Below are 21,654 nucleotides of genomic sequence, written 5' to 3'. Positions count from 1 at the left end.
CTAATTTAGCTTATCAGTCCCAGAGCCCGCCCACCTCCTTACTGCAGGAGGTTATTCTAGAAGATGAAAGTCGCCTCTCTGCCTACTCAGAACTCCTGGACAGCGCATGCAGAGAAGTATGCAGGAGGCCTCTAAGCTCCATCTAGGAAAAGGAGAATGGAGACAGTCTGGACACTTTGCTCTTCTTTGTTTCACTATATAGCTTAGGCTGTTGTGGAACCCGTGATTCTCCAGCCTCAGAGACTACAGCTGTAGAATTTACATGCCTGTACACACACACACACACACACACACACACACACACACACACACACACACTTTTCTCTCCTCTGGAGGAAGTTTACATACTTCCAAGTGTTCCGCAAGTCCCAGTGGCCTCAGCTTCCTTAATGCTCCTAGCACTAAATCCCTGCTGGGGTGTTGCCCACAGAAATGCAGGCTGTCCTCCACAGCACTCTTTCTCTCTGTGATTCGGGCCTGACAAAGTTTGCTTACACATGAGGAAGCATCTTTTGTTTGTCCTTTTCTCTTTTTACCACATCTAATCCATGATTGGGTATTTCATTTTACCCCCAGCATATTTCTCAAGTCTTCCCTTTACCAACACAGCAGACATCCTGTCTATTAACTACTAACCACTATCAGCACTTAATCAGCAGAGCATCCTGATGTCCGGCCTCTATTCACACCCTTCCAATCCATTCTGAACACAACACCAAGAGAAACCCTGAAAAACCATTAAATGAACCATACTTTCATGAAGTTCAAATCGTGTAGTGATTTATCATTTTCAGAATAAAGTCTCTTTGTGCTGGCATTCAGAATCTTCTGTAGCCCGACCCAGCATTTCCTCTATGGGAGGCCATCCAGCAGCACTATCCAGCAGGTGAATCTCAAGTCCATTACTAACCACGAGGACAATGAGCCAGAACTTCATGTTCTTTGCTGGTCATGTGAGCTGTGAACTTTGGACCAAGTACTTGACTTCTCAGGACTTCAGTTTTTTCACATGCAAACCTACAAGTCTTTCTATTTTAAAGATTTATTTATTTTTATTCATGTGTATGAGTGTTTTATTTCCACGTATGTAGTGCACCACATGAACAGCAGTCAGTACGCATGGAGGTCAGAAGAGGCCATCAGTTTGAGCCACCATGAAGGTTCTGTGAACTGAACCCAGATCCGATCCTCTGTAAGAGTGGTACACGCTTTAACCACGGAGCCATCGCTCCAGCCACAGAGCTACATTTCTTAATGATCTCTCAAAGGAAGAAACCAAGGTACGACTCACGAAGAGCAAAGAACGGTGCTACTCTCCAGTAAGCACTCGCAAAGCCACCACTTCAACCAAGCCTACTGCCATCTCCTCAGACGTATCTCCCACTCTCAGGACCTACAGCATGTTCTCATTGCTGCTAATGTCCTTGTTCCTCACATCCAGCTCTGTGTGTGGTCACCTACTGTCCTAATTAGTTTTTATTCACAACTTGACACATTGCAGAAACACCTGAGAAGACGGAACTTAATTGAAGAACTGCCTTGACCAGACCGGCCTGTGGCCATGCCATTGAGGGACTGTTTCTATTGATGACTGACTGTGGGTAGTGCTATTTTTAGGCATGAGGTCCTGGGCTTAGAAAGCTAGCTAAGCATGAGCCAGGGGTCAAGCCAGTAAGTAGTATTCCTCTGAGGTTTCTGCTTGAATTCCTGCTTGAGTTCCTGCCCAGACTTCCCTTAATGATGGATTGTGACCCAGAAGTATAAGCCAAATAAAACTTTCTCTCCTAAGTTGTGTTTGGTTATGATGTTCACATCAACAGAAAAGTAAAATAGAACAACACCACCCCCTCTGTGTGTGTGTATGTGTGTGTGTGTGTGTGTGTGTGTGTGTATACATACCTAAGGTACACACAGGCCAGGGAACCCCAAGGATTCTCCTATACTTCCTTCCTAGCTTTTCATGTGGGTACTTGGATCAAAGGTCCCCATGCTTGCCTGACAAGCACTTTACCAAATGAACCATTGTATTAGGGTTCCTATTGCTGTGATCAAACACCATGACCAAAAGCAACTTGGGGAGGAAAGACTTTGTTTTTCTTATCCTTCCATATCACAGTTCATCATCGAAGGCAGTCAGGGTGGGAACCAGCAGAGCCTGGGGTGGGAGCAGGTGCAGGACCAAGGAAGAGTGGTTCCTCACTTGCTCCTCACAGCTTGCTAAGACTGTTTTCTTCTTATAGCACCCAAGACCACCAGCCCAAGATTGGCACCATCCACATCTCCCACATCAATCACTAATTAAGAAAATACCCTACAGGCCTGCCTACAGACCAATCTGATGGTAGCATTCTCTCAATTAGGTGCCATCCCCTCAGACAACTCTAGCTTGTATCAGGTTGACATAAATGAGCCAACACAGCTATACACATATGTGTATCTTCAGTGACTCCTTTCCTCCAGGGAGATGCTTAACAGGACAAAACTGGAATATTCTTTTTGCTTTGATCCAAATGATCTTTTCCTTTTGGGGGCATGTATGTTCAAATGATAGCTTAACCCAGATTCCACAGAAAGCCAAGAAATAAATCTTCTAGCTTCTAAAATGTGCTATTTGAAGAAGTCAAGAAGAGAAAAGAAAGAAATAAGACAGGAGTAGAGGAAAAGCAGATACTGGATGCATTTCTGCACTAGCTGCCAAATGCTTTCAAGCCCATTGATTGTCAGACCTCCTTGCCTTCTCTTCTGAGAAAGGCCATGTAAGTGATAGTGTTTTTTGAACAGCATATCCCGAGGAAGAAGGGAAAGTCCATTCTCTAGCCAATGTCCACTTAGGCAGCCACGTGGTTGTACATACATACATACCGCTCAGTGGCATAAGGCAAGGCCAGGGCTGAGGGAGGGAGCTGACAGAGAGCCTTTAACCAGTAGCAACAATAGTATCAGGACCGTCCACGACTTGGTTCTGTAACCATGGGAACAGCACAAACCAGTCAAGCACAAATCAGGAATGGGACTAACCTGAGTGCAGCAAAGATAGATAAGAAAAGAGAAAGTGTCTGAATGGATTGTTCTAGAATGGCAAGTGTGAGACATACAGGCTCATCACTCCTGCAACTTGTACTCATGTCAAATATCTTCGAATCTCTAACAGTATTTTGTCTGACTGAACCAAAACGTTGTCTCTAATCTTTCTCAAGGTACAGCTATAGAGGCATCATATTCAGTAAGATTTGACACATGTCCGGGGCAATAAAAAATAAAATAATTTGCAGTAAAAAAAAATCCTTCCTATAGATTAACTCAACATATCTCTGCAAATTTGCAATATTCACTGAGGGAAGATAATTACCCTCTGTTCCATAAACAGACAACTGAAACTGAGAGAATCTCCTGCTTTTAAAGCAAGAAAGGAAACCGGAAAAAAAAAAAAAAAAAAACCTTCATGCCTGGGTTTGTGCAAAAATCTAACATGCAGAAGAGTATCTACACACACTGCAACCGACATGACTCAGAGTCACACAGTTTTGCTAATTCAGAAAGATAAACACATTTTTAGTAAATAATTTTTTAATAGGTAAGTTTTTTTCTTTTTTTAATTTTATTTTATAATTTAATTTAATTTTACATATCAGCTACGAATTCCCTTGTTCTCCCCTCTCCCGCCAACACCCCCCCATCCCTCCACCCCCCCATCCCCACCCCACCCACCCCACCCCCACCCCGCCTTCTCCCCAGCCCATGCCCCATTCCCACCTCCTCCAGGGCAAAGACTCCCCTGGGGATTGAGTTCAACCTAGTAGACTCAGTCCAGGCAGGTCCAGTCCCCTCCTCCCAGGCTGAGCCAAGTGTCCCTGTATAAGCCCCAGGTTTCAAACAGCCAGCTCATGCACTGAGGACAGGACCCAGTCCCACTGCCTGGATGCCTCCCAAACAGATCAAGCTAATCAACTGTCAAACTTATCCAGAGGGCCTGCTCCAGTTGGTGACCCCTCAGCCATTGGTTCATAGTTCATGTGTTTCCATTTGTTTGGCTATTTGTCCCTGTGTTTTATCCAACCTTGGTCTCAACAATTCTCGCTCATACAAACCCTTATCTTTCTCGCCAATTGGACTCCTGGAACTCCACCTGGGCCCTGGCCATGGATCTCTGCATCCGGTTCCCTCAGTCATTGGATGGGGTTTCTAGCATGACAATTAGGGTGTCTGGCCATCCTATCACCAGAGTAGGTCAGTTCGGGCTGTCTCTCGACCATTGCCAGTAGTCTATTGTGGAGGTATTGTTGTGGATTTCTGTGGGACTCTCTAGCTTTTTAAAGTTTTTTGTCACTTACTTTATTTCTTAAATATACTCTGGAAAACAAAAATGAAACCCTGTAATAAAGTCATAACAGTGATGCAAAGAAAGGTAACAGAAAAAAATGTCTTATAAAAACTCAACCATGGAACAATAGAGACAAAAGTGTGACATCTAGCTAACGGAAACTATTTCCGGTAATGGAAAACGCTGCAGGAAGGTCTTTCCATTTAACCCAGTTCCACAGTCTAGATGTCAGTTTCCATGGATCTCTTGATACTACATGTTTTCTCATGCGCACACACACACACACACACACACACACACACACACACACACACACACAAAATGCAAAGCACACCCTTTCTGGATTTGGTATACATGCCAGCAGAGCAGAGCTCACTGGGCAGTATGCTGATCTGCAGATAAAGTATGTTAAAATAACACACAGTGCCAGAGTGGTAGTGGCGCATACCTTTAATCCCAGCACTCAGGAGGTAGAGGTAGGCAGATCTCTGAGTTTGAAAACAGCCTGGTCTACAGAGCAAGTTCTAGGACAGCCAGGGCTACACAGAGAAACCCTGTCTGGAAAAACCAAAATAAATAAACAAACAATTAATTAAAAATGTATACTTCATAAATCAAAGCCTCCATGGAAGATGTTTTTGATCTGGAGGAAGAATATTCACTGTGGTGCTGTTAAAAGGTAGTGTGCTAATTTTTGTCATAAGATCTGTTACTCACTATAAAGATACATTAGTTATTCCTCTCAGCCTGCTGAGACCTTTTTGACTATGGGTTGACCTGACTGGGGCGATGGGGAATGAAGGAATGACAGACACACACACAGAAGATGGGATCAGATGGGTCTCATGGTCTGATGGATGTACAACAGCAGCAGTCCAGAAACTGCATTTGTTGTATACATTTGAATTAAGGAGGTGGTTTACTGTATATAGTTAAGGAGGCATCTTTAGCTAATCTTAGTGGGAGGTCTCTATAGGGGAGCAGCATCAGGCTGTCAACATAGAGCAAGAAGAAGCTGTAGTCAGGACAGGTGGCAGGCTTTGTCATTCTCCTGAGCATGACTAGGGAAGGCTTTGCCATCCCCATGGGTCTGAGGCACTGGGGTCTTAGACATGGCTGTGCTAATGTCAACAATATACGTACATTTAGAGCTTCATCTTCTCCCTATACAGACCACTGGAAATGCCCCCCAAATGACTGTGGATACATCTTAGAAATCTAGTAGGTAGCATGTGGAGCTGAATCTGATATTTAGGCATTCATGTGTATCCAATAAGTACACAGAACTGTGTAAAGAGCTGGTCGATACAGAAATGGACATGCTACCACTCCTCCCCTTTACATTAGTATGGCCCAGACTAAAGATTACCCAACTGCAGGTCATGGAATCAACTTGGGAAACTGTGACGTGAAATATTTAGAAACTAAAGGAGACTTGAATAACAACACAATACATGTGTGTCGTTTCTTAAACTCCCTGCCTTTCAGGAGAGAAGGTGGGCCCTCTGGAGTGGCTGCACTGCAGGGAACCTCAGGAATGCCAGGTGCTCTTTTAGGGTATTATTATGATTCTCAATAATACCAACAATTCTTTTAAATAATATTAATTCCTAAAAGAATTGAAGATAATCAGCTGCCTGAATGGAGGTGCATTGTAGGTGTTTACACAAAGGTCCTTGGATGCTGGCTCTCCTGGCAGTGTTGGAAGGAAACACTAAGGCTGATTTTCATTATCTTTTGTGTTTATTATACTTATTTTGAAATCTGATTATTTCTAACCCTTCATTACTTGGCCAGAATTTAAGGGAAAATATGAATAAAACATGTGATAGCAAGTTATTTTCTTGTCTAACCCTCTTAGGGCAATGTTTTCAATATTTCAGTGACGAAGGATATAATCTATTCCCAATATAAATGTAGATTCTTCACTGTGTTAATTTGGTCAGATTTGGTTTCCTAGTAATTTACACTTTTTATTTAAAACTTAAGGCTTATTGACATGAATTTATTTAGAGTATATTTCTATTTCCTTATGGTACATCCATACTTAGAACTATTCTTTAATTAATTTTGAAAGGTGGCATGGCATTTTTAGGAAAATGGATGGAACTAGAAATCAGTATGCTAAACAAAATAAGCAAGATTCAGAAAATAATGTTTTTTTCTCATATACAGAACCTAGACTGCGTGGCGTGTGTGTGTGTGTGTGTGTGTGTGTGTGTGTGTGTGTGTGTGTTTAGGGCATGAAACTAGAAAGTAGACCATGAAGGGAATTAGAAAGTACATTAGTGAGGGCAGAGTAGAGAGAGTAATGTAATACACAGAACAGGAAAGTTGAACTGGTGAGATGCCTCAGCAGGTAACAGTACTGCCACCAAGCCTGGAGACCTAAGCTGAACCCCTGTAAACCACATGGTGGAAATGGAGAACTAACTCCTGCCAATTGTATTCTGACCTCCACAGATGTGCTCTGGTGTACACAAGCACACACACACACACACACACACACACACACACACACACACGAGAGAGAGAGAGAGAGAGAGAGAGAGAGAGAGAGAGAGAGAGAGAGGGGGGGGGGAGAAGGAGAGAGAGAGAGAGAGAGAGCACCTTTGAAAACAAACAAACAGAGTAGAACAGGCCTTTGGCAGGAAAGCAGCAGGAGGAAGGCAAGGCAGTCAAGGCAGGACAGTGGAGAGAGGTGGACAAGCACAGTCGCATAGCTGGAGAGGCAGCGCTGCAGTTCAGAACACTGGAGCACTAGATGCTCTTACAGAGGACCCGAATTTGGTTCCCAGTACCACCCAGAGGCTCACAGCCACTTGTAACTCTAGTTCCAGGGGAGTTAGTGCCTGCTTCTGGCTTCCTCAATCACCTGGAATATATGTGGTGCTTCTATATACATGCAAGAAAAACACATAAAATAAATAAACACATATAAAAATAAACACAAAATAAAGATAAACAAATCTCATAAAAAACAGATACAGCTATAGATGTCATGGTGAAGTGTTTGTGTTTTAAGGTTCCTGGCTTTGCTTCAAAGTACATGGACAGCAGGACTCATGCAAATGACAAAATGTTCTTTCAAGAGCTCTTACCTTAACTTTAATTAAACTTAATACATTGTTCCCACCGCGGAGGGTCAGCAAGACAAATATGATCATTCCCAATGTACAGATTGTCATCTGAAGTTTAGAGAGATCATCAACTCTTTGAAGACACACTGCAGGTCATCAATAAAGCCCTAACCTCTTTCCACTACTAGCCAGGAAAGGAATGCTCTGTTTTTCTAATTTTGGTAGAGGGGGTGCTTTTTTTATTCATTTTTGCTTCCCTGTGAATTACCACCTAATGGTTATTGCAATCGTGTTTAATAAGCGATGTGTTATCCCTGGGCACTGGAATTAGCATCATTTCTCAGAGATGGTAAACAGAAGTTTGCATTTGTGCACTGCCTGGAGCTAGAAGCATCAATAAAAGCCTGAGGTGGGAGGAAGAGATGAATGCAGTCTTGAATCAGAGGCAAGGGATGCAATTTGATGTGGGGTATTAAGAAATTCTGCCTAGACTAGCAGAGGAGCACAATTCTTCAAAACTCTGTGCCTGAACTGCCCAGTTACATTTCTCACATGGCTTTTCTTTTCTTCACAGAGCACAAGAAGCATGAACCTTGCCCTTCACATGCATAACTCTTGTGCATACTCTAGGGTGCTTGGCATGCAATATTCTAGAAGCAATGTGCTATGAGTCTCTTTGACAATGGTTGCTTGAGGCCCAGGAATTTTAATCTGCATCTATGAACTAAAGACATTTAAATTTAAAACTTCTGAGCAAATTTCTAAACAAGAAAAAGGCTGGTGAATGAGGAAGTGCAGACACTGGCCTCCAGCCTTCCAAATGGCCAAGTGTCAGTCTACATACAAGACAGGAAGAAGTTGTTCCTAAAGGCATGTGCGTTAACCCCATGCCCAGAGAAAAGGAAAGGATTACCATGGATCCGAGGTGAGCTGTGTTCAAATGGGCGGCACTGATTAAAGAGCAGGTAGATCTGGCATTTTCAGATGGCATTTACGATTTTCAGACCAGTATAAAAATACATGTTGCTTTTTATTATTTGTGTCCCATGCTATGCTCTGGGGCTGCACATGAAACAGTTTCCCTACTCTGGTATCTTACAAAGAGTGATAAGTAATGACAATAAGAAAAAAAAGCACTTTCAAGGATCATATGATTAGTTCTGACATGTGGGAAATTGCTTCATTGCCATAAGTCAATTCCTGCAATTGCAAACATCTTCCCTCCATAAAATTAATAATGTGCCCCACTTCCTTCCCTCTTGCACTCCACTATCTGCAGATTGCAACCTCCTCTTGCCATCATGTAAATTCTCACTTTTAAAATAATACTTTCTTCCTTTCTAAAACAGTGGTTCTCAACCTTCCTAGAGCTGCAATCCTTTAATATAGTTCCTCATGTTGTGGTGACCCCAACCATAAAAAGGTTTTGTTGATAGTTCATAACTGTGTTTTGCTACTGTTATGAATCATGATGTAAATATCTGATATGCAACTCCCAAAGTGGTTGTGGCCCACAGGATGAGAACCACTGTTCTAAAATATATAAGGACATATATTAAAGGTTCATTGTGAATTCTGAAAATGTGCATCCTCCCGCTCCTTTTATCCAGCCAATACCCATTGAGTAATAACAGCCAGGAACTCTTCCAGAATCTAAGAACATGGCGGTTGGGTAGGATGGGTCTAAATGAACCAAATTATTTTGAGAGTAGTGTATGCCTGGAAGGAAACGAAGTAAGGCAGCGCAGTAGAGAGGTGGGTCCTTCCTAAGGGGTACTCAAAGAAGGGCTCTGTGGAAACTTCTGAACCGAGGGTTGAGTGACAAGAAGTTACCTCTGCAGGGAGAGGAGCAGAAGGAAAGGCACCTGCAAAGGCCTAGCACAGCTGGCAGCCTCAAGAACAGAGGCAGTGCACATCCTGGAGGGCTCCAGTGAGGCCTGTGGATGGAAGTGTGTTGTGGAATATTATTTCAAGATGTGTTACATTTGTCATGCTGTGGAACATTTGTTTTAATGCAAAGAATATTCCATTCTTCAATGCTGCATTTGTTTAACTCTGCAAAGCTGTGTTACTTTGCCTGTCTAAAACACTTGATGGTCAAATAAAGAACTGAATGGCCAATAGCAAGGCGGGAGAAAGGACAGGCATGGCTGGCAGACAGAGAGAATAAAAGAGAGCAGAAATCTGGGAAGAAGGAGGAGAAGCAAGAACAAGGAGGGGAGGATATTAGGGGGACAGTTATCCCGCCACACAGCCAGCCACCGAGTAAGAAGTAAAGAAAGGTATATAGAAAGAAAGAAGTCAAAAGAAGAAAGAAAGGTAATAACCCAAAGGCAAAGACAGGATAATTTAAGTTAAGAAAAGCTGGCAAGAAATAAGCCAAGCTAAGGCTGGGCACTTATAAAAAAGAGTAAGACTCCATGTGGATTTAATTGGGAGCTGGGTGGCAGGCCCCACAAAGAGTAAAAGAGTAAAAAAACAACCAACAAGAGAAGTGAGGTCAGGCGGAGACAGGAGAATGGCAGATTCAATGTTGTATGCAGGACTTGATTTTCAAATTTTATACTAGTGACAGGAGAACCACTGAAGGTTTAAAGTCATGGAGCAATGTGTTTCAAGGGCATGTTGACATTGATCATGACAGGGAAAAGTGGACAATGATAAAACATGTGACTTCTTTACAGTGAGTACAGGTCAGTCTTTGCCAGTGTGAGTAAGTGAGATTAAGAACATAATGTTGGCTCTTTTTTTGTTTTTTTTTGTTGTTGTTTGTTTTTTTGTTTTTTGGTTTGGTTTGGTTTTTGAGACAGGGTTTCTCTGTGTAGCTTTGGAGCCTTTCTTGGAACTCACTCCGTAGCCCAGACTGGCCTCGAACTTACAGAGATCCACCTGTTTCTGCCTCCAGTGTGCTGGAATTAAAGGCATGCGCCACTGCCACCACCACCACCACCGGAGGGCTCTTTTTTTCTACCTGGAACAATGGAGGCTGTGCCAGAGAAGAAAAAGAAGATTTCTGCTGTGCCAGAAACCCTTAAGAACAAGAGAAGGAATTTTGCAGAGCTGAAGGTGAAGCTCCTGCAGAAGAAGTTTGCTCTGAAAGTAACGAGAAAGGAGGAAGCTGTGTATGAAAAGGCAAGGCACTATCCCAAGGAGTGCAGGCAGGTGTACTGGACTGAGATTTGGATGACTAGGATGGCAAGGAAAGCTGGAAACTTTCGCATGTCTGCAGAACTGAAGTTGGCATTTGTCATCGAATCCAAGGAATCAATGGTGTAAGCCCAAAGAAAGGTCCGCAAGGCATTGCAGTTTCTCGGTCTTCAGCAGACCTTCCATAGCACATTTGTTGAGCAAAACAAGGCTTCAAATAATATGCTGAGGATTGTGGAACCATACATTGCATAGCAGTACCCCAACTTGAAGTCAGCAAATGAGCTCATCTACAAGTGCGACTATGGCAAAATCAGTAAGAAGCGAATTGCCTTGACAGAGAACTCCTTGATTGCTCCATCTCTTGGTAAATACAGCATCATCTGCATGGAGGATCGAATTCATGAGATCTATAGTTGGAAAATGTTTCAAGGAAGTGTATAACTTCTTGTGTCCCTTCAAATTATCTTTTCCATGAGGTGGAATGAAGAAAGACAGCTCATTTTCTAGAAGATGGAGATGCTGGCAACAGGGAAGACTGATGAACTAAGGGGTCACCCACGGTATTCTTGTCATCTGATCAGTTAACAAACAGTCAGAACTTGGGGAAAGACCACAGTGCTGGGCTAAGCATCTAGAGTGAAATCTTTGAGCTGTGACCAACATGCTGTGTGCTCTGAGGATTTCTACTGAGCTTGCTCTAGTCCTGGATTCTCCATGTAAAACGGGATAATGACTCCTTCCAGAGTCTCAGGGAGAATTAAATGAGGCGGCACACAAACCACATGGCAATGCTATGTGGCTTGTGCCTGCTCAGGGTACAAACGATTGTTGTTGTTAGCAGCACCATTGCTTGGCAGAGAGTGAAGGATGAGCTAAAGAACTAAGCGATCACCCAGGGCACTCAGACTAGAAAGGAGTCCATGGAGGAGGGCAACTGTTATCTCAGAGTACTCTGTGTCTGAGTGGGGGCGGTCCTCCCATGAATTTTACATCTTGACAATGGTAGAATCTGAATTTAAAGAAGAGAATTGTCATGCAACTGGAAAAAATCCAGATGCTCAGAAGCAAGACTGTGAATCAGTAAGTGCAGTGCTCTCCTGTGAGGAAATACTTCATAGAAACAAATAATGAATGGTGGGCTCACCCAGCACCAAAGACAAGCAGCACAAAAGCATTTGTGAGGAAGATCTAGGCAAAAGAGATGACAGGCTGTGTGATTTTTGTTTAAATGAAAATCAAGAACAGTTGAACCAATTGGTTTTATATGTATGCCATACCTTAAGTTGTTTAAATATATCATTTCAGGGGATCATAATTAGCTAAACACATAACCAAATGTTGACTTCATGAACCCCAGGACTCTTTATGAACCTGTTCATTTCCAAAGCTGTCTCTCGCTGTCCAGAAGCCAAGGTTCTGCCTACAGTAAGTCACAATGGAGGCCACTAACACAGGACAGATGAAGGAGAGCTTTGCTTGGGAGGAGGAGCAAAGTGCAGCCAGGAATGAATCTTCGGAAGCCTCAGCAGACTGCAGGTGACTGCTTGTCTCCTTGGTTTTCTCTAGTCCTGGATCTCTGTGTTAAGTGAAAGCTCCGGAGGCAGGACAGCTTCTTTAATATACTAGAAATGCCCCCCAGGAACCTCGATTCTCTATAAGGAAACACAATGGAGGAATGAAGCACATGTTCAAACAGTGTTTTCTGGCATTTCGATGAAGAAAACTGTGACTCCAAGCAGCTGAGTAGATTCATTTTCCTGATAGAACAACCCAAACCACAATGCAAAAGGCATTAAGTCCTATCATGTGACATTAAAAAATACTTTCAGCCTACGATCAGCTGACAATGTGCCCAGGGTAACTTTATGACTATATCATCACAGTCTGCAATTCAAATCATGGCAGAGCTGGAAATACAGTGCTCGCTAACACAGCTCGGAGCTTGTCTGCTTCTATCGCAATGAAAAATGGCAGCAGAGAAAACCTTACTTTCCTGGAAAAAACATTATCAAATAATAAAACAATTCAGGAGTCACTTTTACAAAGTAATAACAGGCCATACATAATTGATTGCCTTTAGTCTTCGTCTCTGGGTATTACAAATCACCATTACTCGCACTTTCCACAAACTTTATTCCGGATACAGGCTGTCCATTTGGCACTGCCAGAAATGATTTTTGCACCTTTACTGTGCACTTCACTATACTATTCTTTAGTTACTTCCTGAGTAAAGTTCTTATATCTCCACAGTTCTTGCAGTGTGCTCATGAGCCATCCCCAATGGTTAGAGAAAAGTAACTTCTAGAGCTGAACTGATTTGGATTTATGATTTCACCTCAGGCTTGCAAGGAAATACAAACTACCCTGGGAGACAAAATTCACTCCTGTGAAGTCATGTCCTAACTCTCTCCATTAAGCCAAATATTGTGCTAAAAGCAGAAGAGATATATTTACATTATACCAACTCTTTGCCTTACCAAATAGTGATAGCTGTATCCATACGATATAAATAAATAATTCATTCCAAAACTATTTGTGCATCGCAAGGCTCATAGCATTGGTGACTGTAGAAGGAGGTTTGAATATCACTTGAGAATTCTAACTTATGCCTCGACCACAGAAGGAAATTCACATTCTCTCTCTCTCTCTCTCTCTCTCTCTCTCTCTCTCTCTCTCTCTCCTCTCTCTCTCTCTCTCTCTCTCTCTCTCTCTCTCTCTCTCTCTCTCTCTCTCTCTCTGTTTGTGTGTCTGTCTGCCTTCACCTCACCCACACCCCCCACTATACATTTGTATGAATCATACGTGTCTATTGATTCCTAGAAGTGACAAAAACATATCTTCAGACATGTTGTGAGCATAAAATAGACACAGATTTCAAAGACTGGCAAATAAAAGGGTGTAAAGTACATCTCATTAATAGGTTTTAGAAGCTGGAGAGACAGCTTTGCTAGTGAGATGCCTGCTTTACAAGCATGAAAAACTGAGTTTGCATCTCAGAATCATTAAAAATTAAAATAGAAATGCTGGATGTAGCAGCACACACAATCCCAGGATTGGGATGGCAGAGACAGGCAGACACTTGGGCTCACTGCCAGGCAGCCAATGAACTCCAGGCCAGTGAGAGACCTTGTCTCAAAAGAAAAACAAAAGCCAAAAACAAAGTTAGGTGTTCTGAAGGAATAATACTCAAGGTTGTATACTGTCCTCTACACACACACACACACACACACACACACACACATACACACTTACCCGAATATACATATGCACATAATACAGTTTCCAAATATTGATTCCATGCTGTAATTATAGTATGTTAGATATATTAAATGTTATATTATGAAAGATATATTTGGTCTTCATCCAGTTTCTTGGACTCTTGTGACTCCTACAGTGTTTGTACTATCTGGAATTAATCTTTTGTTTTCTAATAAGTTGGCCAGTCCTGGGCAACCCCTATGTAACTGCAGAATGGGGTCTCTTTACCAAAACAATTAAGGGAAGATTAGATGTTAAAGACTTTCAGCCTCCATAGAGGAGGGGACAGAAGCTGAAGCTTCATTTGATCACCAAGAGCCAATGACTTGATCAATCAAACCCATCTAAGCCCTCAGAAAATGCTAGAAAGGCAGGGTTCAGAGAGCTTCCAGGTCACTGAACCCCTGAGGCTTCCTTGGTGGAGCTCACAGACAGGGTATCGAACTTCCCCTCTCCCTCTCTTTCCAGCTCTTCCCGTGTCATGGCCGAGGCAGCTCTTCATCTGTATCATCTGCAATATCCTTTCTAATAGACAAGTAAGGTGAGGGTCAAGAGAATCCCAGCGTATAGCTTGTGAGTCAGTAGGACAACACAAACAACCTGGGGCTTGTAGCTAGTACCAGACAAAAGTCAGTCTTGGGGGGTCTGGGATTTCAACCTGATGTCACCTCCAGATAGCTAGTGTCAGGTCAATTTGAATTCTAGGACAACCAAGGTCTTCTCTTGTCTTTTTTACTGTCCTCATTGTTGAGACAAAATCCCCAATGAGAAGCAATGTGAAGAAGGATTTACTCACGCTTACATTTTCATGGTACACATCCCAGCTTGGTGGGGAAGCCACAGCAGTGTGAGTAGGAGGCTGGATGGTCACACTCAGGGTACACATCCCAGCTTGGTGGGGAAGCCACAGCAGTGTGAGTAGAAGGCTGGATGGTCACCTTGCATCCAGTCAAGAGGCAGACTGTGGAGAAGCGGGTTAGGCTATACAACCACAAGGCCTTCTCCAGTGAGGCATTTCCTCTGATAAGTCCTCCAGGCTCTCAACAACCTTCACAGAGGAAGCACCACCAGCCAGGACCAAGTGTTCAAACCAGTGAGCTCAAAGGGAACATCTCATACTCAAACCACAGCACCTCCCAGAGCTGACTGACTACCTACTAAAGAGGTGAGAAGTATCCTGTAGTGTGGTGTTAAAAGCGTGATGTGAGGATTAGGGGAAATGGGTCTGGGTCTCTATAGCATCAGATGGAGTTAAATAAAATACATTATTAAAATCAACTATTTCACTGAATTTCTACAAGTCTTTAATTTGGCTATTAAAAATGTTTATTTACTTACATGGTTCCTGTTGGCTTTTACCTGATCCATGTATATGTATATACACATACATAACCTCTCATTATTCTAGATAGATCCCAGGGAAAATCATTTAATACATCTTCTGCCTTGAAGGTCAACAGAACAACTTGTGAGATTCCTGCCATATGGAATTGAACAGGAATCTCAATTGAAATTCCCTGCAGTCCCAACACATCTGAGCTGTCCCAGATGAGTGGGGGCGTTCCTCTCTGGGCTCTCCCTCCTCACAGCTCTTCATGTAGTAAGAACACAGCTGCTGTCGCCATGGCCTCTCTCTGCTTCCCACCCTGACCTGATGTCACTCACAATGTTCCAAAGCAAGCTGCAATGGCACCCGGGCTCTTTTCAGGAGCCAGTTTACATACCCTGGGTGCTGCCCTGGTTATAAGTCACTGCTGCTTTAGGTCTCTGTGGAGTGCTGTCTGTTTCACTCTCCAGCACTCCAGTTACCTGTTTTGCTTAATAAATTACCGTAGTGTGTAAATGTGTACAATCTCTAAACCTGTAAGAACTGCTTTGAAGAATGAGTTTTAAAAATACTACACTTAAAAAAATGAGTGATCTCTCTATTGCTATTGTAACGAGTAGGGATTTATACCAGAAAAATTCCAATCACAGTAGCTGCTCCTTCCTTGGGTAAGTGGTTCTTAGGAGGTGCATTTTAAAGAGGATGACTTTCCAGTGAACACTTTAATTTTAATTTAACCTTTCCAGAAAAAAAATGAAGTGCTTTGTGTAGATTCTTTGGGCTTTATTTAAGGCCTAAAAATTAGTTCTGAACTGTGATAATTGTGGGCTTAGGAATGCAATCACTGCAAGCACCACTTCTCATCCGCTTATAAGCCCTGCAGATCAGGAGCTGCTGTTTATTGCTGGCTCAAAGGTGGCAAGTTACTTAATTGTGAGGCTGAACTTAACGTCAAAGTGCCCTGAGATGGCTGGAGGCAAAGGGTGGGCAAGTCTGACGATAACGGAGTGTGAGGCAGGCTGCTGGGCAGTGCTCGCTAACCATTAACTTTAATTAAAACAGAGTGATGTAGTAGTGAGGCAGAGTGTAAAGGTTACAGCGAAGCAGAGATTAGCCACAGAAAGGACAGCAGACTTCCATCATGGGCATTAGTGACCTTGCTCTAAGTCTGGCTTTCTGTTCTTGCTCTTAAAGACCTGAGATAAATTACATTGCTTACACGTTGTCATTTAAAGAAAAGTGGGAAGCCCCAAAGTTTGGCCGTGAGATATGTTGGTGTCCATCATAAAGCAGCTAAACTACTTCTAAACAACTGAGGTTGTTTCTGAGTCTGTGCTGCATGGGCATGGTCAGTACTAACCAAGATGTCATGTGGTGGTGACTCTCTTCCCTTTAAAATACAGAGATCCCTTGAAGTGTGTTAAGATGAATGGTTTGTTCGTTATGTATGGGGGCACTATAATTGAAGTCATCTTGAATATTTAATCACTTCCATATAGCACTGTGCCTAAAGTTCTGAACATTCAGATATGGAGATCATCCAAACATAAGTTAATGAGCACATGTTTGATATATGCTATGTTCAGAGGGATTATTTACTCTTTAATAATTCAAGAAAAAAATATTTCATCTCCAACCTCTCCTAAAACTTCAATTTGGAAAACAATAACAGAAAATATTAACTGCCTAAATATTTTTATTACAAAGTAAAAGGAACTGGTGTCCCAGCCCCAGATGCCCTTTGAGGCATAGGTCTGCTGTTGGCATTCCTTATTTTTTTAACCAAGGCCATTTACTGGGGTATAGTGTATAAGAAAATATATTTCTACTCTCTCAGGATGCCACAGTAAACAAACTTCCTCTCTGCCTTCGGCAGTGAACAGTGTCCTCCACGTGCAGTCTTAGCAGCCATACTCCGTAGGTTTGCAGCCGCAGCCGCAGAGGGGAACCTGAGATGGTGGCTCCACCTTCCTGTTTTGGGCTGCATATATCTTTGCTTTAGTTTACTAAAGCATAAACATCTAGCTTTCTTCTCTTAAACAACTAAACTGAATACACTGAGCCAGAAATCTCACTTGGCAACAACGGGCTGGGTGGTGGAGCACCCTCTCATGTCTACTACAGCACTATGTATAGTAGATGCCCACTGAGGGTGAGTGAGTAAAGGATATACGATGAAACCTTGTAATCAGGAACTGCACAAACGAGTCTCAAGACATGTGTTAAGTGCAATAGAATAAGCCAGACACACGAAAACAAATGCTACATGTCCTCATGCATGTGAGAAACTGTAGCGACTAAGCTCAAAGAAGTGAAGAATGATCACCAGAGCTGGGAAGAATGGGCCAAAGAGACTGGTCATCAGACAGGAAACTGCTACTGGATGGGAGGGATGAGGTCCAGATATGGTCATAATACTGTGATTGCAGTAAGTAATTGTATACTCAGACTGGCTAAAAGGGGAATTGCTTTCATGCTCTCAACACAAAATGGATGCCAAACATCTTAGCCAATGTTCTTATTATGTATGTGGATCAGAATATCAGACTGCACTCCACATCAAAATCTCTATATCACAAACCATCAGCAAAGTTAACAGAGAGCCCACAGAATGAGAGACGATCTTTACCAGCTACACTTCAGACAAGAGGCTAACATCCAGGAATTACAAAGAATTGCAGAAATGAAATACTAAGAAATAAAAGTGCCAGTCAGTAAATAGGCAAATGAACCGAATAGAGAGTTACCAAAAAAAGAAACACAAATAGCAAAAAAACAAAAAAAGCAAACAACAAAAACAAGACAAAAAAACTATTTTAAAAAGTGTTCAATATCCCTAGCCCTCAGGAAAATGCAAATTAAAACTCCTTTTAGACATTACCTCACCCCAGCCAGAATGGCTATCATCCACAAATCTGACGGTAAATGTTGGAGAACACGTGGAGAGAGAGGAACCCTTACTGTTGGCCAGTTTTATGTCAGCTTGGTGCAAGTTAGAGTCCTTTTAGAAGAGGGAACCTCAGTTGAGAAATGCCCCCACCACACAGTCCTGCGGACAAGCCTCTGGTACATTTTCTTGATTATTGATTGATATGGGAGGGTGGTGCTACCTTGGGGCTGGTGATCCTGGGTGCTATAAGAAAGCAGGATGAGGAAGCTGTGAGGAACAAGCCAGTAACAAGCATGCATTCAGCACCTTTGCTTCAGTTCCTGCCTCCAAGTTCCTGCCTTGAGTTCCTGTCCTGACTTCCTTGGATAATGATCTAAAAGCTAAAAGGTGAAATAAACTTTTCTCCCTGGGTTGCTTTTGGCCATAGTGTTTGATCACAGCAATAGAAAAGTAACCAATATAATGTGGTACAAATTAATATAGTCTTTGTGGAGATAACTTGGAGGGTCCTCAAAAAATTTAAAACAATATTAGCATATAACCCAGCTCTTTCACTCCTAGGCATACACCCAGAGAACTTCTTACCCATCATAAAGATATTTGCACCTTCCTGTTCACTGATGCTTTCTTCACTAAAGCAAATAACTGAAATTAATCTAGTTGCTTATCAACAGATGAATGGATAAGGGAAATATTATACACTGCACAGCTGTAAAGAAAATGCAGTTAAACAGTTTTCAGGAAAATGGATGGACTTAGGATATATAATATTATGCAAGATCACACAATTGCAGAAAGAGAAAACAATGTTCTCATGTATGTGTGTAAATACATGCACATTTGGATACAGTATAACGTGAAGAAAGGAGAACAGGAAATGCTAAACACAGGGGTGAGGAAGGGCTGAGTGCAGGGAGTGAAGACAAGTCATGAAAGAGGACAGGAACTGACTGGTTTCTGTTCTAATTCTGTCATGGGATTTTCGGGGTTGGTGGTGGATAAGTACATAGAATATATTCAAGACTAAAAGTGTAAAATGTAATGTGAAGTTCTCCAACTGATGTTCTGAATGCCTGTTCTAACAATACTGAAGCTCATTGAGTTGTGCAGAGCTGAAGTCTTGTTAATTTGGGTGGGTGATGTCTTTATTTATTTGCAAGTGTTTTTTTTTTTTTTTTTTGAAGAAAAGATTATGACATTCAAAAATAAAATTAATTAAAATAATTAAAAGTCACAGCCTTTGTCTGTCTCTCAGTATTAGAAGCCATATAACTATAAGATAAATATTATTTCACATATTTTGAATAAGAAACTGAAGCTGGAAAGGACCGAGGTCCAGACATGGCCCATGGCTTTCTAAACAGGGCCCCTAGGGCTAGTGAAATGAGAGCAAAAGGGACAAGTGGAATCACGTCGCATCAAACAAAACAATTCCCAGAGTGAAGAGATGACCTACATTATAGGAGGAAATTTTTCCATCTATTAACCAGACAGTGGATTAATATCCAGCATATATATCCAGAACTCAAAGAATTAAAAAATAAAAGAAAAATCATCCAGGTAATAAATGGACAAATGAGCTAAATTGACACTTTAAAAAAAAAAGTCAGTTGACACTATGGAAAAAAAATGTTCAACACCTTAAGGCCGCAGGTAAATGCAAATGAAGACTACACTGAGATTCTGTGTCATCCCTGCTAGGGTGGCTATAATCAACATGGCAAAGAGCTGAGGGGAGCAGGAAGGAAGCTTGCTGTTGGTGGGTGGGACTAGCAGCTATTGCAGCCAGTAAGAAATCAGTGTAGAGGTCTTAAAAACAAAACCTGAAAATAGGACTACCATATAACCAGCTATATATTCCACACACCACAGAACTGCTGGATGTATACTTAATGCTCTCAAGCTCGATGCACAGCAGAGATGCTTAAATAACTCAAGAAAGAAAACACATGTTTTCTTCCAAGTGTGGAGCCTTCCAAAACAAAACAACAACAAATAAACAAACGCACCTGAAAGCAGAGGGGAGACTATGACTTTTAGGGAAGAGAAAAGGACTAGAAGGGGAGAGAATGTAAGGGGCTGGTTATGATGAAAACATGTCATGATCATGTATGGAAACGCTATGATAAGGGCCTGGGGAGCTGGTTTAGCAGGTAGAATAGTTGCAATGCAGGCATGAAGACCTGAGCTTGGATACCCAGCACCCCTGTAAAAAGCCAGTCATAGAGGCAAGCACTGGGAATCATAGTACTTCAGAAGCTGAGACGGGGATATCTGGGACTTGCCAGCAAATCTAGCCAAATTTCTGCCCCCCTCCAAGTTCAGTGAGGGACTCTGTCTCAAAAAATAAGGTGTAAAATTATCAAGGAAGACACCAACATTGACCTCTGACCTCCACACTGAAATGCACAAATATAAGCACATGCCCTATAATCACACACACACACACACACACACACACACACACACACACACACACACAGACACGAAGACAATGGTACCATTAAGACTCATTCTCTTGTTAATTAATATATGGTAGTAAAATGTGTAAGAGGCTCTCCATAGGCGAGTAAGCTTTGTTAACACACTTATACTTTTATTAGGTGTCTATTGAAGGACAATAAAGCCAAATATAGGAGACCTCTATATCAACTTTTGTAAAAGATTTGGTTGGCTTCACCTAGGTTTCTTCTAAGGTGTGCCATAATCCAGATAGAGAAAAGTTTAAATGAACAAGTACAAGAGTCACTTCAGGCACATGGGAGCTCTCCACACTGCTAATCTAGGGGCACTGTGGGAAATAAATCAGGAGAGAGCAGCTCATTGTGGGAGGTGCAGACTAAATAATGTGGAAGCCCTGTGTGTGTACACTGCGCTCAGCTGGGGGCCAAGGAAAGAAGCTTAGGGATAATGCCAGGACCATCATGTCTCTTCTCCCAAGCTCCAGATTAAGGCAGAAATTCAAATGATATGCCACATGGAGAATACAGTCATAGGAAGCATGTTTGTGGCTTGCAGTGACTAACTATTAACAACAGCAGCAGGAGATACATTTTCTGAAACAATAATCCAGAAACCCCTGTGTCTGGGGACAGTGCTTCATCAAAACAGTCTTGAGAGAGAGAAAGGGATCCTAGCCAAGGCTTCCTGGCTATGGACTTCAAGAACAGGGAATATGTACAACATTCTAACTTGTCATTCTTCAAAAAGAAGATTGTAAAGTCAAACTGGTTATCGTCTAGAATGACGGTTAAAAACAAAAGACACTATGACTCAGAGAAGAGACTAACTGCAGTCTCTTCACAGAAGGCCTGCCATTTTAGGAAGACAGCAAGCAACCAACAGAAGACTATTCAGACAGGGTGGGCTCATGGAATACAGATTTGACACATTGAGCCTGAAGATTTTTCCAGGACGCCCGTGAGAGCCGCACCTGTGGCAGGAAGGAGAGCAGGCAGGAGGAGGGCGTAGAGTTGGGTTCCCAGTGGCAGCTCTGTAGGGAAGAACAAGGAGGAGGTGGCTCCCTCCGGAGATGCTAACGAAATACCAGAAACTGAGCAGCTTATAAAAAAGCAAAATTTATTTCATACAGTCTTAGAGGCCGAGAGGCCTCAAATTAAGTCCCCAG

At 42.3% G+C, this 21,654-nt stretch overlaps 1 protein-coding gene and 1 pseudogene across 2 annotated transcripts in view; one reads left to right on the top strand and one right to left on the bottom strand.

Annotated features, from left to right (window-relative positions):
* The window catches only part of Fhit (fragile histidine triad diadenosine triphosphatase), a 1,519,797-nt gene that overhangs the window by 1,262,589 nt on the left and 235,554 nt on the right, over positions 1-21,654 (bottom strand). The gene's annotated exons all lie outside the window — the stretch shown is intronic.
* On the top strand, positions 10,381-11,090 carry LOC131919769 (large ribosomal subunit protein uL30-like; annotated as a pseudogene).

This window comes from Peromyscus eremicus, chromosome 9 (assembly GCF_949786415.1).
Source record: "Peromyscus eremicus chromosome 9, PerEre_H2_v1, whole genome shotgun sequence".
Classification (NCBI taxonomy): Eukaryota; Metazoa; Chordata; class Mammalia; order Rodentia; family Cricetidae; genus Peromyscus; species Peromyscus eremicus.
The sequence above is the reverse complement of the archived record's forward strand: the minus strand, read 5'-3'. Positions and strand labels throughout refer to the sequence as shown.